Consider the following 13,006-nt stretch of genomic DNA (forward strand, 5'->3'; position numbering starts at 1 on the left):
AGTTTGTTGAAAAATCATATTGCCATTTCATCGCTGAACGATTAAATGTGGGCATATAAATTTTACAAATTTGAAATAAAAGCATGAAATGAGCTCACCAATCGATACTCCATTTCTTGACTGAGCAGCCACAATCCACTTTCAGCTTCACGTAACGTAACAATCCGACGATACAATGAAAAAACTTTTGCTTGCTCGGGCTCTTCAACTTGCACTGCCCGGCAAACGTGAAAACCGAAAAAAAACAAAAACCGGCGACGCAACGAGAAAAACGCATACTTGCTCGGGCCTTCGGTCAATGTGTGCCAAACTGAAGCTTTTTTCCCATACGAAAAGAATTGCGAAGAGCATGAAACAATTCCATTAGTCGTTGTATCATGTGGGCATGGAGAGGCTCAAGGTTCAAATGAACTGTTGATGGAGGAACGCCGAATGACTTGTGAAGGTACTCCTGTTCCTGACGTTGAACTTACTACTGAACAGCAGTCTGACGATGCATACCTGTTCCACGCTGATTCTCCGGTTTCTGACGACAAAGTCGTTTTCGAGGCAGCTCAAACCGGACAACGCTCACTTCGCAAGTATAATAACACGAGCCCTATGGACAAGTCTCAAGGATCGATTAGTAGCGAAGGGTTATCTGCAACGTCATAGCATGGACTTTGACATCATGCTGTATATAGACTACCTACTTATCGCAGGGAGTAAATTTGAGTGCATTATTCGATTGAAAAAGCATCTTTCAAGTATTTTCCCTATAACGAATTGTAAAGAAGCTTTCCTGGGTATGAAGACTTAGCACGACCGGCAAACATGAACTCTTCAGCCTTTGCAGCACGCGCATGTAAATAAGGTCGTGGACAATTGCGGAATGGCTGAATGTAATCCCGCCAAGTCACCAATGAAAAAGACGACTGGAACCATGACTGCAACTGCAATAAGAGGAGACATCGCCAAGAGAATCACACCGGGAGTTGTTGGGCAGCCTGCTTGTGTTGAGCGTTTGCCGGGACCTTTGTTTTCCAGCTGGATATCTGAACCGATATCAACAACATCCAACGGAACCTCACAAGAATTGTTTGCAGAGTGTAGTCCAGGCTTATTCTGCGCGGCAGACCTCACACTGAGACGAGTCGAATGGGGTGACCATTGTCGACTCGCACCCATTTGATTAACATTAGTCGTCTCACGTCAGTAGCGGTGAGAGCGACTCACACGCCGCGCAGAATAAACACGACTATCAGGAAGAACTAACACTAATCTTCCTGGTAGTGGTGTTATTTTGCGTGGGTGGGCTAAAAAACCCTTTTCAAATGTTTGTCCAGAGTTGTTCTTGGTTAATAAAAGCTAATTTGCATAAATTACATGATATACGCATAATCACAAAATTGTTTCAATCGCTTAAAATTTGAATGAAATCTTAGAACTACATTCAAAATATTATTTTTTAACCCAAACTTACTTTTCTGTAATGTCTGGTTGAGCCAAGGTCACATAGCGTTGTAGGATTTTGTTTTTTTTTTTTTTTTTTTTTTTGTCACAAACAATCCATTTTCATATTTGGGCTAGTTAAGGAGTATACCTGAAAATAGTTATAAATCTCGAGAGCTGCAGGAAAATGCAGCTACATCTTTCAGATCTTGTAGAGGACACTCTAAGAAACATATCTGTACATGATTTAGGGTGAAACTCGATGGAACTTTGTTTGAATTGATAATCAAAGTTACAAGTTAGTATTTTATAAGATTGATTTCATAACCAATTCAACGTGCCGATCCCCCTGGTTCATAGTAAAAATTGATGTTCTTAGATTTTGATTGAATAAACGCTCTCCGTGAAAAAAAAGGTCAAAAACATGCGGCAAAATTTAATGTTTTTGCTACTCCAACAACTGTTACTTTTGACGGTTGTTGTCAAAAATGTGATGCTTTGTTATAGCTTACTAATGCTTGTTTCTATATAAGATGCTATCTATAAATACCTCCGGATACTTATTATCTGAGATAGAGGACACAGCTCACTGAAATTTGGCATGTTTATTAGCCTTTGATTTCTTTCTTTGAATTTTGGGTTGTGCAAAACGGTCAGACGAACTTATTTTGGTCAAAATCATATTCATTTATTGTTGCCAATAATAGCAGTTTTCCAACACACAATTATATTTGGGTATTCACATTTTAAAATGTATCATCGAACAACACCTAGAATTTTTAACAACGTTTACTTACATTTTGACGGTTTTCCAAGCTTTGCCCTTCGAATGTGCGGTTTTTGAGCAACAATTGGTGACAGGTTTCCCTGAACTTTTGGAAGCTCGCAATCTAGACCAGCAGTCTCGTCTCTCTCAGCTTATTATTGCCGAATAAAATAGCTTGAAATTTGATTTTTGTCTATGGAACAACGCACTGTGCGATGCTCCGCTCCTGATTGTTACAAGTTACAAGTTTCCTGATTAAAACATGTCGACTGGGCGGCTAAAAGCGTGAACCTGAAGTCTGTTTCCGGAAGGGCAAATCCAAATAAGAGCCTTCGGGATCACTTTGCTAGAGAACGAATTCATGGTATCGAAGCAACCTGCTGGTTTGATCCAATCGTTAATCGCACCTCTGTAACCATGGCTTCATCAAAATGTATAACACTGTTATTTTTATTTTGTCAGTAGCGATAGGGGTAGTACTGGCACTTTTAATCTGCCCTAAGCTCCTTCCCAGCATTTGCTTTAATAAGCCTCTATTGAGTTCAACACACAGACGTTCCTAAGCAATGTTGCTCAAATGGTCACTGTGTACCCTAGCAGCAATCAGCGCTTACCGTAGTTTTGCAGTCTAGTAGTTCATATACTATGAAACTATGATAAGGCCTGAAATGCTACTAGAGTGGTTAAAGTGAAGAACAAAATAATTTTATTAAAAGGTCCTCATTCCCCATTTTATTTCATCACTCATCATCGACACTATCACGTATACCACCGAATATAACTCATCAACTTTCGTAAAACACTTCAGATATATTATCCATTAGGTATATCACTTTTCACTAAAAAAAACTACAAATTTTCATCAAAATTACATCATACCATTTTCATATAAATTCTTTGTTATTATTATTTACAATCTGTTATCATTACTAAGTAATTAAAAGGTATTCAATTTATTTTTTTATTATTTATGTTGCTCTAGAGTCATTACTATTCAAACTACTATTTAGCACTACGATCAAGAAAGTTACTGTTATGTCCGGATTACTTCCGGAATGAGAAGAGCTTGACTTTATCTGCTACAATTAAATGTTAATTTATTGGAAGTCAAATAACTAATGAAGACTGAGGTGTCAGTCGGTGCCCTTATATAGTCATACAAGGGTTGCTGTGATTAAAAATATACAATTTTGAGATTGGTTGTTTCCATGGTGCTGTGATAACAACTGGGACCCAACATTTCCCCCCTTAAGGTTTCATCATCCAATATGGCTTGAACCGGGCTGGAAGTTGAATCATGCGCCGTCCTCTGTCCAGGATTGGTGTAGTCGGTTGGGCTGCTACATCCGTTGCAACTGGAGCTGCATTCGGAGTTTCGTCCTCGGCTGGTTCGTCTATGGACCCGTTGTTCCTTCTGGCTTCATCCTTTGAGAAATCTTCCGTCAGGTAGGATATATCTGGGCTGGCCGTCAGTGGTTCTTCGAACTGCTGCGGCACTGGAAGTTCGTCCTAAATGCCGGTTGGCGAAGTCTCTACTGGAGTTGGGAGTCCGAAACCATCGAAGAATATCGATAGTAGAGAAGGCTGACTTGCTGAACTGCTTCCCTGAACACGTGTATTTAGCTGGTTGGCATGCGACCGTATCAAGCGATCTCTCTCCTCAAGGAACACATTGTAGTTTACAGATCTAATCTTCTCGATGACGGTTGCTGGTTCCCACTGCCAGGAGTTTGCTTGATAAACCTTGGCGAACACGGTATCTCCGTGCTGGAAACCTCTCTTGACTGCGCCGTGCTTCCGGTTGAAAGCGTCGTTTTGCTTCGTCCTGTCTCTGGATATGATTTCTCCTTCGCTTCTGCCTGGCTTGAGTAATGATGAAACGGTGCGTAGCGGTCTGCCGAACATCATCTCGGCCGGTGATTTGTCGTCCAGGTCACTGGTTGGAGTGGAGCGGTAAACCTGCAGGAATGTGACCAAAGCTTCTTCTAGTGTATCTCCTCATGAACGGATTTTCCTAAGGCTTCTCTTCAGGGTATCTACGAATCTTTTGGCTAGGCCATTTGATTGTGGATGATACGGAGCGATGCGAATGTGGCGGATACCTTGACTGGTACAGAAACTCTGCAATTCGTGGCTTGAGAACTGGATGCCGTTGTCCGAAACGATTACCTCTGGAACGCCGAATGTTGCGAAGGTTTGATTCAGCAGTTTGATCGTGGCTTTCGTTGTCGTCGATTTGGTTACGTGCACCTCGGGCCACTTGGAATAAGGATCCGCTATTACCAGGATGTAGACCCCATCTACTGGTCCTGCATAGTCAATATGTATCCTCGACCAGGGTTTGGAAGGAACGGGCCAGGATTCCAGTGTCGTCTTGGTAGAAGTCTTGCCTGCAGTCGAACACGGGTTGCAGCGCTTGACGAAATCTTCAATTTCGCTATCGATGCCGGGCCAGTACACAAAGCTTCGTGCAATCGCCTTCATCCGGACCATTCCCGGATGTCCTCGATTGAACTGTTGCAGAATCCTTCGTCGGAACTCGTCGGGGACGACGACTCTGTCGCCGAACATGATGCAACCGTCGACAACGCTGAGCGATTCTCGGCGTTGGAAGTAGGATTGAACTGCAGCGGGAAGATTCTTGGAGCAGCTGGGCCAACCGTCACGGATGTATTTTGCGACGGTTTGGAGTGTGGCGTTCGTTGATGTTGCCTTCCGCAGCACTGCGAAAGAAACAGGTACCTTCTCGGCGGCGTCGGAAAGGATGCTTACCAGATCTTCCTCGAGGCTGAGTGTTGCAATGACGTATTCTTGCTCGGGTTGCTTGGTTCGGTCGATCAACCGGGACAATAGGTCTGCACATCCGAACTCGCTTGTAGACACATGTTGAATCTCGAAGTCGTAGTTCAGCATAGTGAGTGCCCACCGTTGAAATCGATTCGCAGTGTGTAGCGGAATGCCCTTCTTGGAACCGAAGATGGACAGGAGGGGTTTGTGGTCGGTCAGCAGTGTGAAATGTCGTCCTAACAAATATTTGTGGAATTTCGTCACCGCATATACCAACGCGAGAGCCTCCTTCTCAGGTTGTCCGTAGTTACGCTCCGCGGGTGCGAGCGTTCTCGAAGCGTGTTGCACCGCCTTCATTCTGCCATCAGGGAATTGATGAAAGATGACTGCCCCGATGCCAGTGCTTGATGCGTCCGCTGCCACGACGATTGGAAGCTTGGGATCGTAATGCATCAGGAGCAGATTTGATTGAAGCGTCGCCTTGAACTGGTCGAAAGATTTGTGGCATTCCGGAGTCCATCGCTATTTCACGTCCTTCTTCAGCAGCTGATCCATCGGATGACGCAGTTCGTGAATATTGCGCACGAGCCTGCCGTATAAGTTAATCGCACCCAGGTACGATCGAAGTTCGGAGACATTGGTTGGTGGTGGGAGTGCAACGATAGCCTTCACTTTTTCGGGGTCTGGACGGATGCCTCGTTGGTCCACGATATGCCCCAAATAACCGAGTTGTGTTTGGAAGAAGTGGCAGTTCTCGGCTTTGACGTGGAAGCCATACTCCTTTAGTCGCTGGAAGAGTAGGTTGAGTGTAGCTGCGTGTGACTTCATGTCCTTTCCGAACACGATGACATCATTCCACCGCAATCATTCCATCCACCACACGTTGGAATGCACCAGGTGCTGATTTCACTCCGGGGGCCAGGCGATTGAAACGAAACAACCCACGATGCGTGTTGATGGTGAGCAGCTTTTTGGACTCTTCATCCACCTCGAGCTGCAGGTACGCATCGGAGAGGTCTATTACGCTGAAAACGTTGCTGCCGTTGAGTTGGGCGAAGATTTCCTCCGGTGTTGGAAGCGGATAGTGGTTGGGTTCCAACGCTTCGTTGAGTCCCGTCGAGTATTCCGCACAGATGCGAACTCGGCCGTTCGGTTTACGCACTGCAACAATGGGAGCAGCCCATTCGGAGAAGTCGACAGGTTCGATGATGCCAAACGTTTGCAACCGTGTGATTTCGGCATCGACCATCGGAATCGTGTTGAAGGGAACTGGTCGCTTGGGACAGAAAACAGGTTTGGCATTTGGTTTTAGAAAAAAGCTTTACCTTCATTTTCTTGCAGTGTCCCAATGAATCGTTGAAAACATCCGCGTGCTTCGTTCGGAATTCACGGATCTGTTGGTCGACCGACTTCGCCGTTACTTGCTTGCAGACGGAATCGAGGGGAACCGACCACAGCTCGAAAAGCTCAATCCAGTCGATGCCTAACAGATTGAGGTTGGCAGCCGTCGTAACGAAACATCTTCCCCGAGCGGTTTTGCCGTTGATGCTGACGTCGCACTGGAACTCACCCATCAGATGAAGCGGTTCACCCGACGCGTTGATTGCTTGGATCGTTGGTTTTTTCATCGGAGGGTTGCCCAAACAGTTCCACGTTTGCTTTGAGATCACGGTGATGTCACTTGCCGTGTCCAGTTGCAGCTTGGTAGCAACGCCGTTGATAAAGGTTGGCACGTACTTACGCTTGCTGGAACTTTCAGCGATGTGGTTCACGATGTACACCCCTCTGGCTTTGGCTTTTCGGGGTTTGCTTGATTTATTTGCTGGGTTTGGCTTGGCTTGTGTTTTCTCCTCCCCGGATGAAACTGATTTCGGTTTGGAAAAACAGCCACAATACCCTTCCTTGTGGCCAATCCGGTTGCACTGCTTGCACTGGTGGTTGGAAAATGGGCAATCACGCACAAAGTGCATCTGTCCGCATTGCCAACAAGGACTACGAGGTGATTTGCCTTCCATTTTTGAAGACTGCTGATGAGAGTTTCCTTTTTTCTCTTGGACCGCGTGGACCGATGGTTTCGAACATGATTGGCGCTCGATCATCGATGTAAATCATGAACCGTTAGAGGTGTTCCAAAGTATTGGTAAGGTGATATGTTTCACAGACGCGTAATATTATGGTGCACCTTCTACTTTAGCATCGTCAAACCCTGTGTTCTTGGCCAGGGATTAACTTGTATAACACTGTTAATGAACGATAATGGTAACCAAGCTCTGTAGTAATTTCTAAAAAATCGGTTGGCAGTTGTAAAATAAATTCAAAATTGGCCTCTGATTAAACTTCTGAAGAAAATTGTGTTGATAAACTATTACAAGCATCTCTAAAAATTTGCTGAACTCTTGAAGAAGTCTTGCAGTAATTTAGAGATACATTGCTACGATTGAAAATGAAAAACTATTTAATCAAAACCCTGGATAATATGTTGCAGGTTTTCCAACATTAATCCTAAATTGCTATATGTGGATGTAAAAATTTAAATTAGATTTAGAAGATTCATGGATATTTTAAATTACCCGGAGCAAGTGGGAGTCACTACTAAGCAGTGGCGTTTCCCTAACCTCAAATCTACCTGTTCCACGATTACAAATTCTGGATTTTCAGCAACAAATTAGCATCTAACAAATAGAGCTTTGTTAGAAAGGAAGTACAACCATTTACTTTGTGTTCTATAAACTATATTTGCCGAATTATCCATTTTTAGATTCGTAGAACAGGTAAAAAGTGAGGTTACGAGTCGCCTCTGCTACTAAGACTATAGGGGACTGATAACTAAAAGAAAACCGACCCTACGTGGTGTGAAAATTCTAATATTTTTTTTTAAGATGCATGGAAATTTTATCTAATATTTTTTTTTTTTTTTTTTGAGAAATATATGGAAGATATGGGTGATTTATTACTCAATAAATTGATAGAAATAATCATTGATACATATGTGAACTAATTTCAAGAGGAACCCTAGGTTGAATTTCTTGAGCAATTCCGGAGAGACTGTTTAAAAGATTTCTTGGAGGAATTTTTGAATCAATTGCTGACAGAAACCGTGGATCACTGAAAAAAAATCTCTATGAAATTTTTTGAAAGAATTACCGGAAAATCTGTGTAGGAACTTCTGGACTAGTTCTTGTAAACTTCCTGAAAAAATCCCCAAATTAAATTGTGAAATAAACCTTTCAAGATTTTCTTGTGAGAAATCTTGTGAAAATTTTGGAAGAACTCCAGCTTCAAGAATAACAACTGGCTTAATCGGCAAAAGAAATAGTAGGAATATCTCTGGAGGAATCGCGGTGATAATCCCTGAGAAGATTTTCCGAGTAATCCCTGTGGAAATTACTAAAGATTGTAGTTTTTGAGTTCTCAAGGGTTTCTTGGAACATATTCTGGAAAAATCTTAAGAGCATTTCTAAAAGGAATTCTATGAGGGGTCCTTGAAAGTATTTTAGTACAAGTCTGTGAAGAAATCACTAGGGAAAAAAATCGTGCAGCTGATCCCTGAGAGATCTTAGAAGAACATTTTGATGGAAATGGTTGAAAGAACTATTGGAAAACAGTGTAGGAGCTTCTGGATTAGTTCTAATAAAGTTACTGGAAAATCCCCAAACGTTATTTTTAACAACTCTGGAATAAATCTTGCAAGATTTTTTGTAGTAGTTTTCGAGTTTTCAATTTTTACGAACAGATCCTGGAAAAATCTTCAGAAAACTTGTGAAAGAATAATTCTTTTAGGAGTCCTTAAAACATTCTAGTAAAAAAAAATATGGAGAAACCACTAGGAAAAATCCTGAAGCTGATCCCTGAGAGATCTAATTCTAATCTAATCTAAAAACTTTCTGATGAAGCAGTGGAATAGACACGTAAGTGTCTAACGGTTTCTCCGAAGTCTCTAGAATATTGAACAAGGATCGATAGTGAAAAAAGTGACTTAAGAAATCATTCCTATTAAAAAAGAAACTTTTAATTCCTTCCATTAAAAATACAGGCTAATTAGAGATTTACGTATATTAAAATAGTGGTCAAGTCTCTAAAAATATACCTGATCCCATCCCAAAAAAGCACCTGGCATCCCTGCCAATGCAGTGCTTATCAAGTTCGTGACGAATGACGAATATTACGGTCATGGAAACGAAACGCCGCTGCCAGACGACTAATAGAGAGGGTTTCCTGAAAATCAAACAGGTATCCATGGAACAGCGTCCATTCTCTCCGTCCCCTGACCTTCCATAGGGTTTTATTATCTAGAGAGGAAATGTTGTCGGAAAAGTGACCTCAATTCTAATTAGGAAGATTAGCCAAAGGTTATTCTTATTCGTAGCAACTTACCATAATTTGAGCCCCAACAGAGTCGAGAATTCCTTTTCGCTGGTCTCCCAACAGGCTGCTCCAAATTACAATCCTTATTTTTAGCTGGCACCAGATGAGAAATACTGCTGCTGCTTCTAATATTATTTCTGCTTCAACTCAATATTTCGCCCTTTTGCCTTTTCTACACTCGGAACTTCGGGACGACTGGATTTGCTTTATTTTTCTTCACTTCTCTTACACTGCTGCGTACACAATACACAGCTAAATATAATGCAGCGTAAGCTTCGGCGGACAAAAATATCCAGAAAAAGAAACCTGAGCTCACCCGTTGCACTTTTTTTCTTGTTCTTCTATCTTCCTGTAGAGGGAATTGATTCCAGAATCTGCACACTTCACCGAACAAAAACGCAACTCACAGGACCACAATAGAGGAAACTAATTCAAACACTAAAGAAAGTTGTTAAAACACGACGCACACAACACTTTCTTCGCCTTTTCCCTCGATACACGAAATTCTTCCTTATTTAGCTTAAACTATTTTCATTCATCTTGCTTTTCTCGAACCTTACTTTGCTCTTCTCCCTTTCGCTTCTTTGCGCATTCTTCCCGAGTTCGTCTCGCTCTCGATGATTGTATTTTTATGTGTGTCGCCGTCTACTTGGATGGGCTATTCCGGAATTCCGTCCGTCGTTTTTGTCACGTTCCAGTGTGTCCTCTTTTCCGGGGAGCAATATCTCCACTCCAAGGCGCTGAATATTGGATTATTCTTCTTCACTGTTAATATCGCGCGGGCAAATTCACAGAGACAACACGTCCAAGACCCAATCCGTCGCAATCCGAACTCCTCCGGGCTGAACACTGATACTGATTGTGCCTGTGGTTGCTTTGCTCTCTAGTGCGAGTGAGGTGAATAACGGATGATGACTGAGGTGAATCGCAGCAACACAACAACCACTCTGCGCGAAAAATCATCGATACAAAAACAGCTCAGAGGGCACTTTTTTCCTATGCTTACTACACTTTGACACAATATTATCTACGCACTAACTACATGAACGAAGTAATTACGCGGAAAGAATGTTCGATTTTAGCGATTTAATTTTCAAACGAATCACTGGAACGAAATGAAAATCAAACTCGTCTTTGTCGTCGCCGTTTTTCTGCGGGGCTCCACCATTTTTTGTGTTGAATTTTTCCGATTTGGTTTGACAGCTGGTGGAGTGCGCTGAACTGGAAGTTTTCGAGCAGTTTTGGTCCGATGAAGGGTAAATTCGCCCGAATTGTAACTCGCCGAATACGTATGAGTATCGACAACAGTTACTCGATTTAGATATAAGCGTCTGCACTGTTTTGATTTTGTATGGTATTTTGACGTTTACTGGCCTTATTCTTGAAAGAGTCAAAGAAAGGCAATGATTTGTGTGCAGATCTATTTTATAACCTTGATAAAATTGAGCGAATTGGGATGTCTATATAAATAAAAATGGAATGGTGTTTGTATGTCACGAAATGGCTTACGAACGGCTCAATAGATTCAAATGATTCTTTCGCCGCTTTGTTCGTCAAGGGTTCCGAAGTGTTTGTGTGGATAAACATCTCAGGATATTCATCAGGATAATTGGATAAACGAGAGTGACGTTTTTCAACAGCCTACTTGATGGCAAGACGAAGTTTGCCGGGACCACTAGTTACTAATAAAAAATACAGTTCTGGAAAACTTATTCAAATAGTCTCAAGTCAGAAAAGTGAATAAACTTACTTTATTGATCCTACGTGTTTCACAGACGAAATTCCATACGTTCCGCTCTTATCCAACTAGATTTTTCACTTTTAAGGTTGGTTTGCTACTGACAAGAAAAGGAATCGCCTATCTCGATGCGTGGGAAATTTCTTCCAAGAAATGGTCCAGAAAATCACATTTTTCTGACCACAGTATGCAGTTGAGAAGAAATGTCATTTCAAATGGGGCTCTCTGTAGGAAATTTCTTGACCCATTCAATCAAAAAATTTATTCACTTTTCTTGAGCGAAACGGCATACTTAGCACAAAAGCTAGGTATGCTGTTCCGCTCAAGAAAAGTAAAAATTTCTGCTCAAGAAATGGTCAAGAAATTTTGGGCCCATTCACAAATTTCATAACGCTTTAGGGGGTGGGTGGGTGCCCTAATCTTGTTACGGCTCGTACAAAAATTGTAGAGAATCAATACAAAAAGCGTCACGAGGGGGTGGGTGGGTGTTCAAAATGACCAATTTCAGCGTTATGAAATATATGAACAAGCCCTTTCTACAGTGAGCTCCATTTGAATTAACGTTTCTTTTCAACTGCGTACTGAGATCAAAGAAAAATGCTTTTCTTGAGAATTACTTGCAAGAAATTCTCCTCGCATCGAGATAGGCGATTACTCTTCTGTTGAAGTGCATACTTTAGAACGTTTAATTCCGAAATTACAAAACGGCGTAATTAGGAATTTCAACTTTCGCAACCCAACCGCTACTTTCACCGCTCCGTTGTATGGAGAGACAACGTGACTTAACCACGAATCAAAACAAAACACTACTTGAGCCGATTTTACACTAGTAGAAAAACGTTGAAAGTAATTGAATGAAACGGCTTTTCATTGTGTTATAATTATAATAATATAAATAATCGAAACTACCTAGTTTTTGAAAGTGAGCTGATTGTATGCAAAATTTAAGCGATGTACACGGTGAAAAAGTGTTAAAAAGGTGATTTATTTTAAAACAGTTTTAGAAGACAGGTTCTGATTCTTCTTAATTATTTTTTTTTTTCAAAACCGTAAGAGAGTTACTTACGTCGATTTGAAAAAGTAATCGAGAGTTTTTTGTAGCTGAAACGAAATTGCATATTTTTCGATAACCAAACCATAACAAACAATTAAACAAAGCAATGGTCTTTATTTTCACAGTTGTCACAACTGACAGTGGGCGATATTCACTTATCGCCGGGACATCCTGGCTACGAAGAGCACTGTGTATCGATATATGTGTGTCTAGGGCCTGGAAAGAACTTTCCGATGGAACTTCCTGCAGCAACTTCCTGGAAGAATTTCCTTTAAGAGCTTTCGGAGGAATCATATGGATACATTACCAGAAGGAATCCAGCTTTTTATGCTAGCATGCCATAATCTTTGAATCATCCCCCTTCTGATTTGTCTTGTCTTCACTATAATATTTTATAGTTCGATCGAAGCAAGCTTTGTGGAAGTAAAAAAATAATTGTTTATGCCAGATATTTTCGCCTTTATTGTCAAGTCCTTGTTACTCATTTTTCTAGTGAACTCCTAATCCTTTTTGGTAATTGAGAAACAGTGGACTGAGGTGGACAGTAGCTAATTTCGATTGTCGTTTAAAGATGTTACAGCCATTAAACCATCGAGCTCCGCTCACCAAACCAAAAGAGACTCATTATTTTCCTCAAAATGTGCAGTGTCGAATCGCCCTTATTTGTTTAGAACTTCCACAGACAAACAAACGTCACATTCTCATCATTGTCCATCGACCACCTTTTTAACGGTCGATTCAAAAATATGGTAGGTGGCCAATCGACCACCCGCAGCGCTCGCATCGTTTTTGTTCGCGTTTGACGTTTTCACACTACCGCCATCTGTTGGCCCGTCGGCCAAATACACTGATTCTAGCATTGGGC

At 41.6% G+C, this 13,006-nt stretch overlaps 1 protein-coding gene across 2 annotated transcripts in view; it reads right to left on the minus strand.

Annotated features, from left to right (window-relative positions):
* Positions 1–10,534, minus strand: part of LOC5566349 (E3 ubiquitin-protein ligase MIB2) — a 125,179-nt gene extending 114,645 nt beyond the window's left edge. The window contains exons 1-2 of one of the 2 annotated variants that reach the window (XM_021845082.1): positions 9,910–10,534; positions 9,359–9,698 (exon numbers count right to left, since the gene is read on the minus strand). The gene's annotated coding sequence lies outside the window, so the exon portion shown is untranslated. Of the gene's footprint in view, positions 1–9,358 lie in introns of both variants that reach the window. The other variant, XM_021845081.1, reaches the window with a different exon arrangement.
* Between the last annotated feature and the right edge of the window lie 2,472 nt (positions 10,535–13,006).

Source organism: Aedes aegypti, chromosome 2 (assembly GCF_002204515.2).
Source record: "Aedes aegypti strain LVP_AGWG chromosome 2, AaegL5.0 Primary Assembly, whole genome shotgun sequence".
NCBI lineage: Eukaryota > Metazoa > Arthropoda > Insecta > Diptera > Culicidae > Aedes > Aedes aegypti.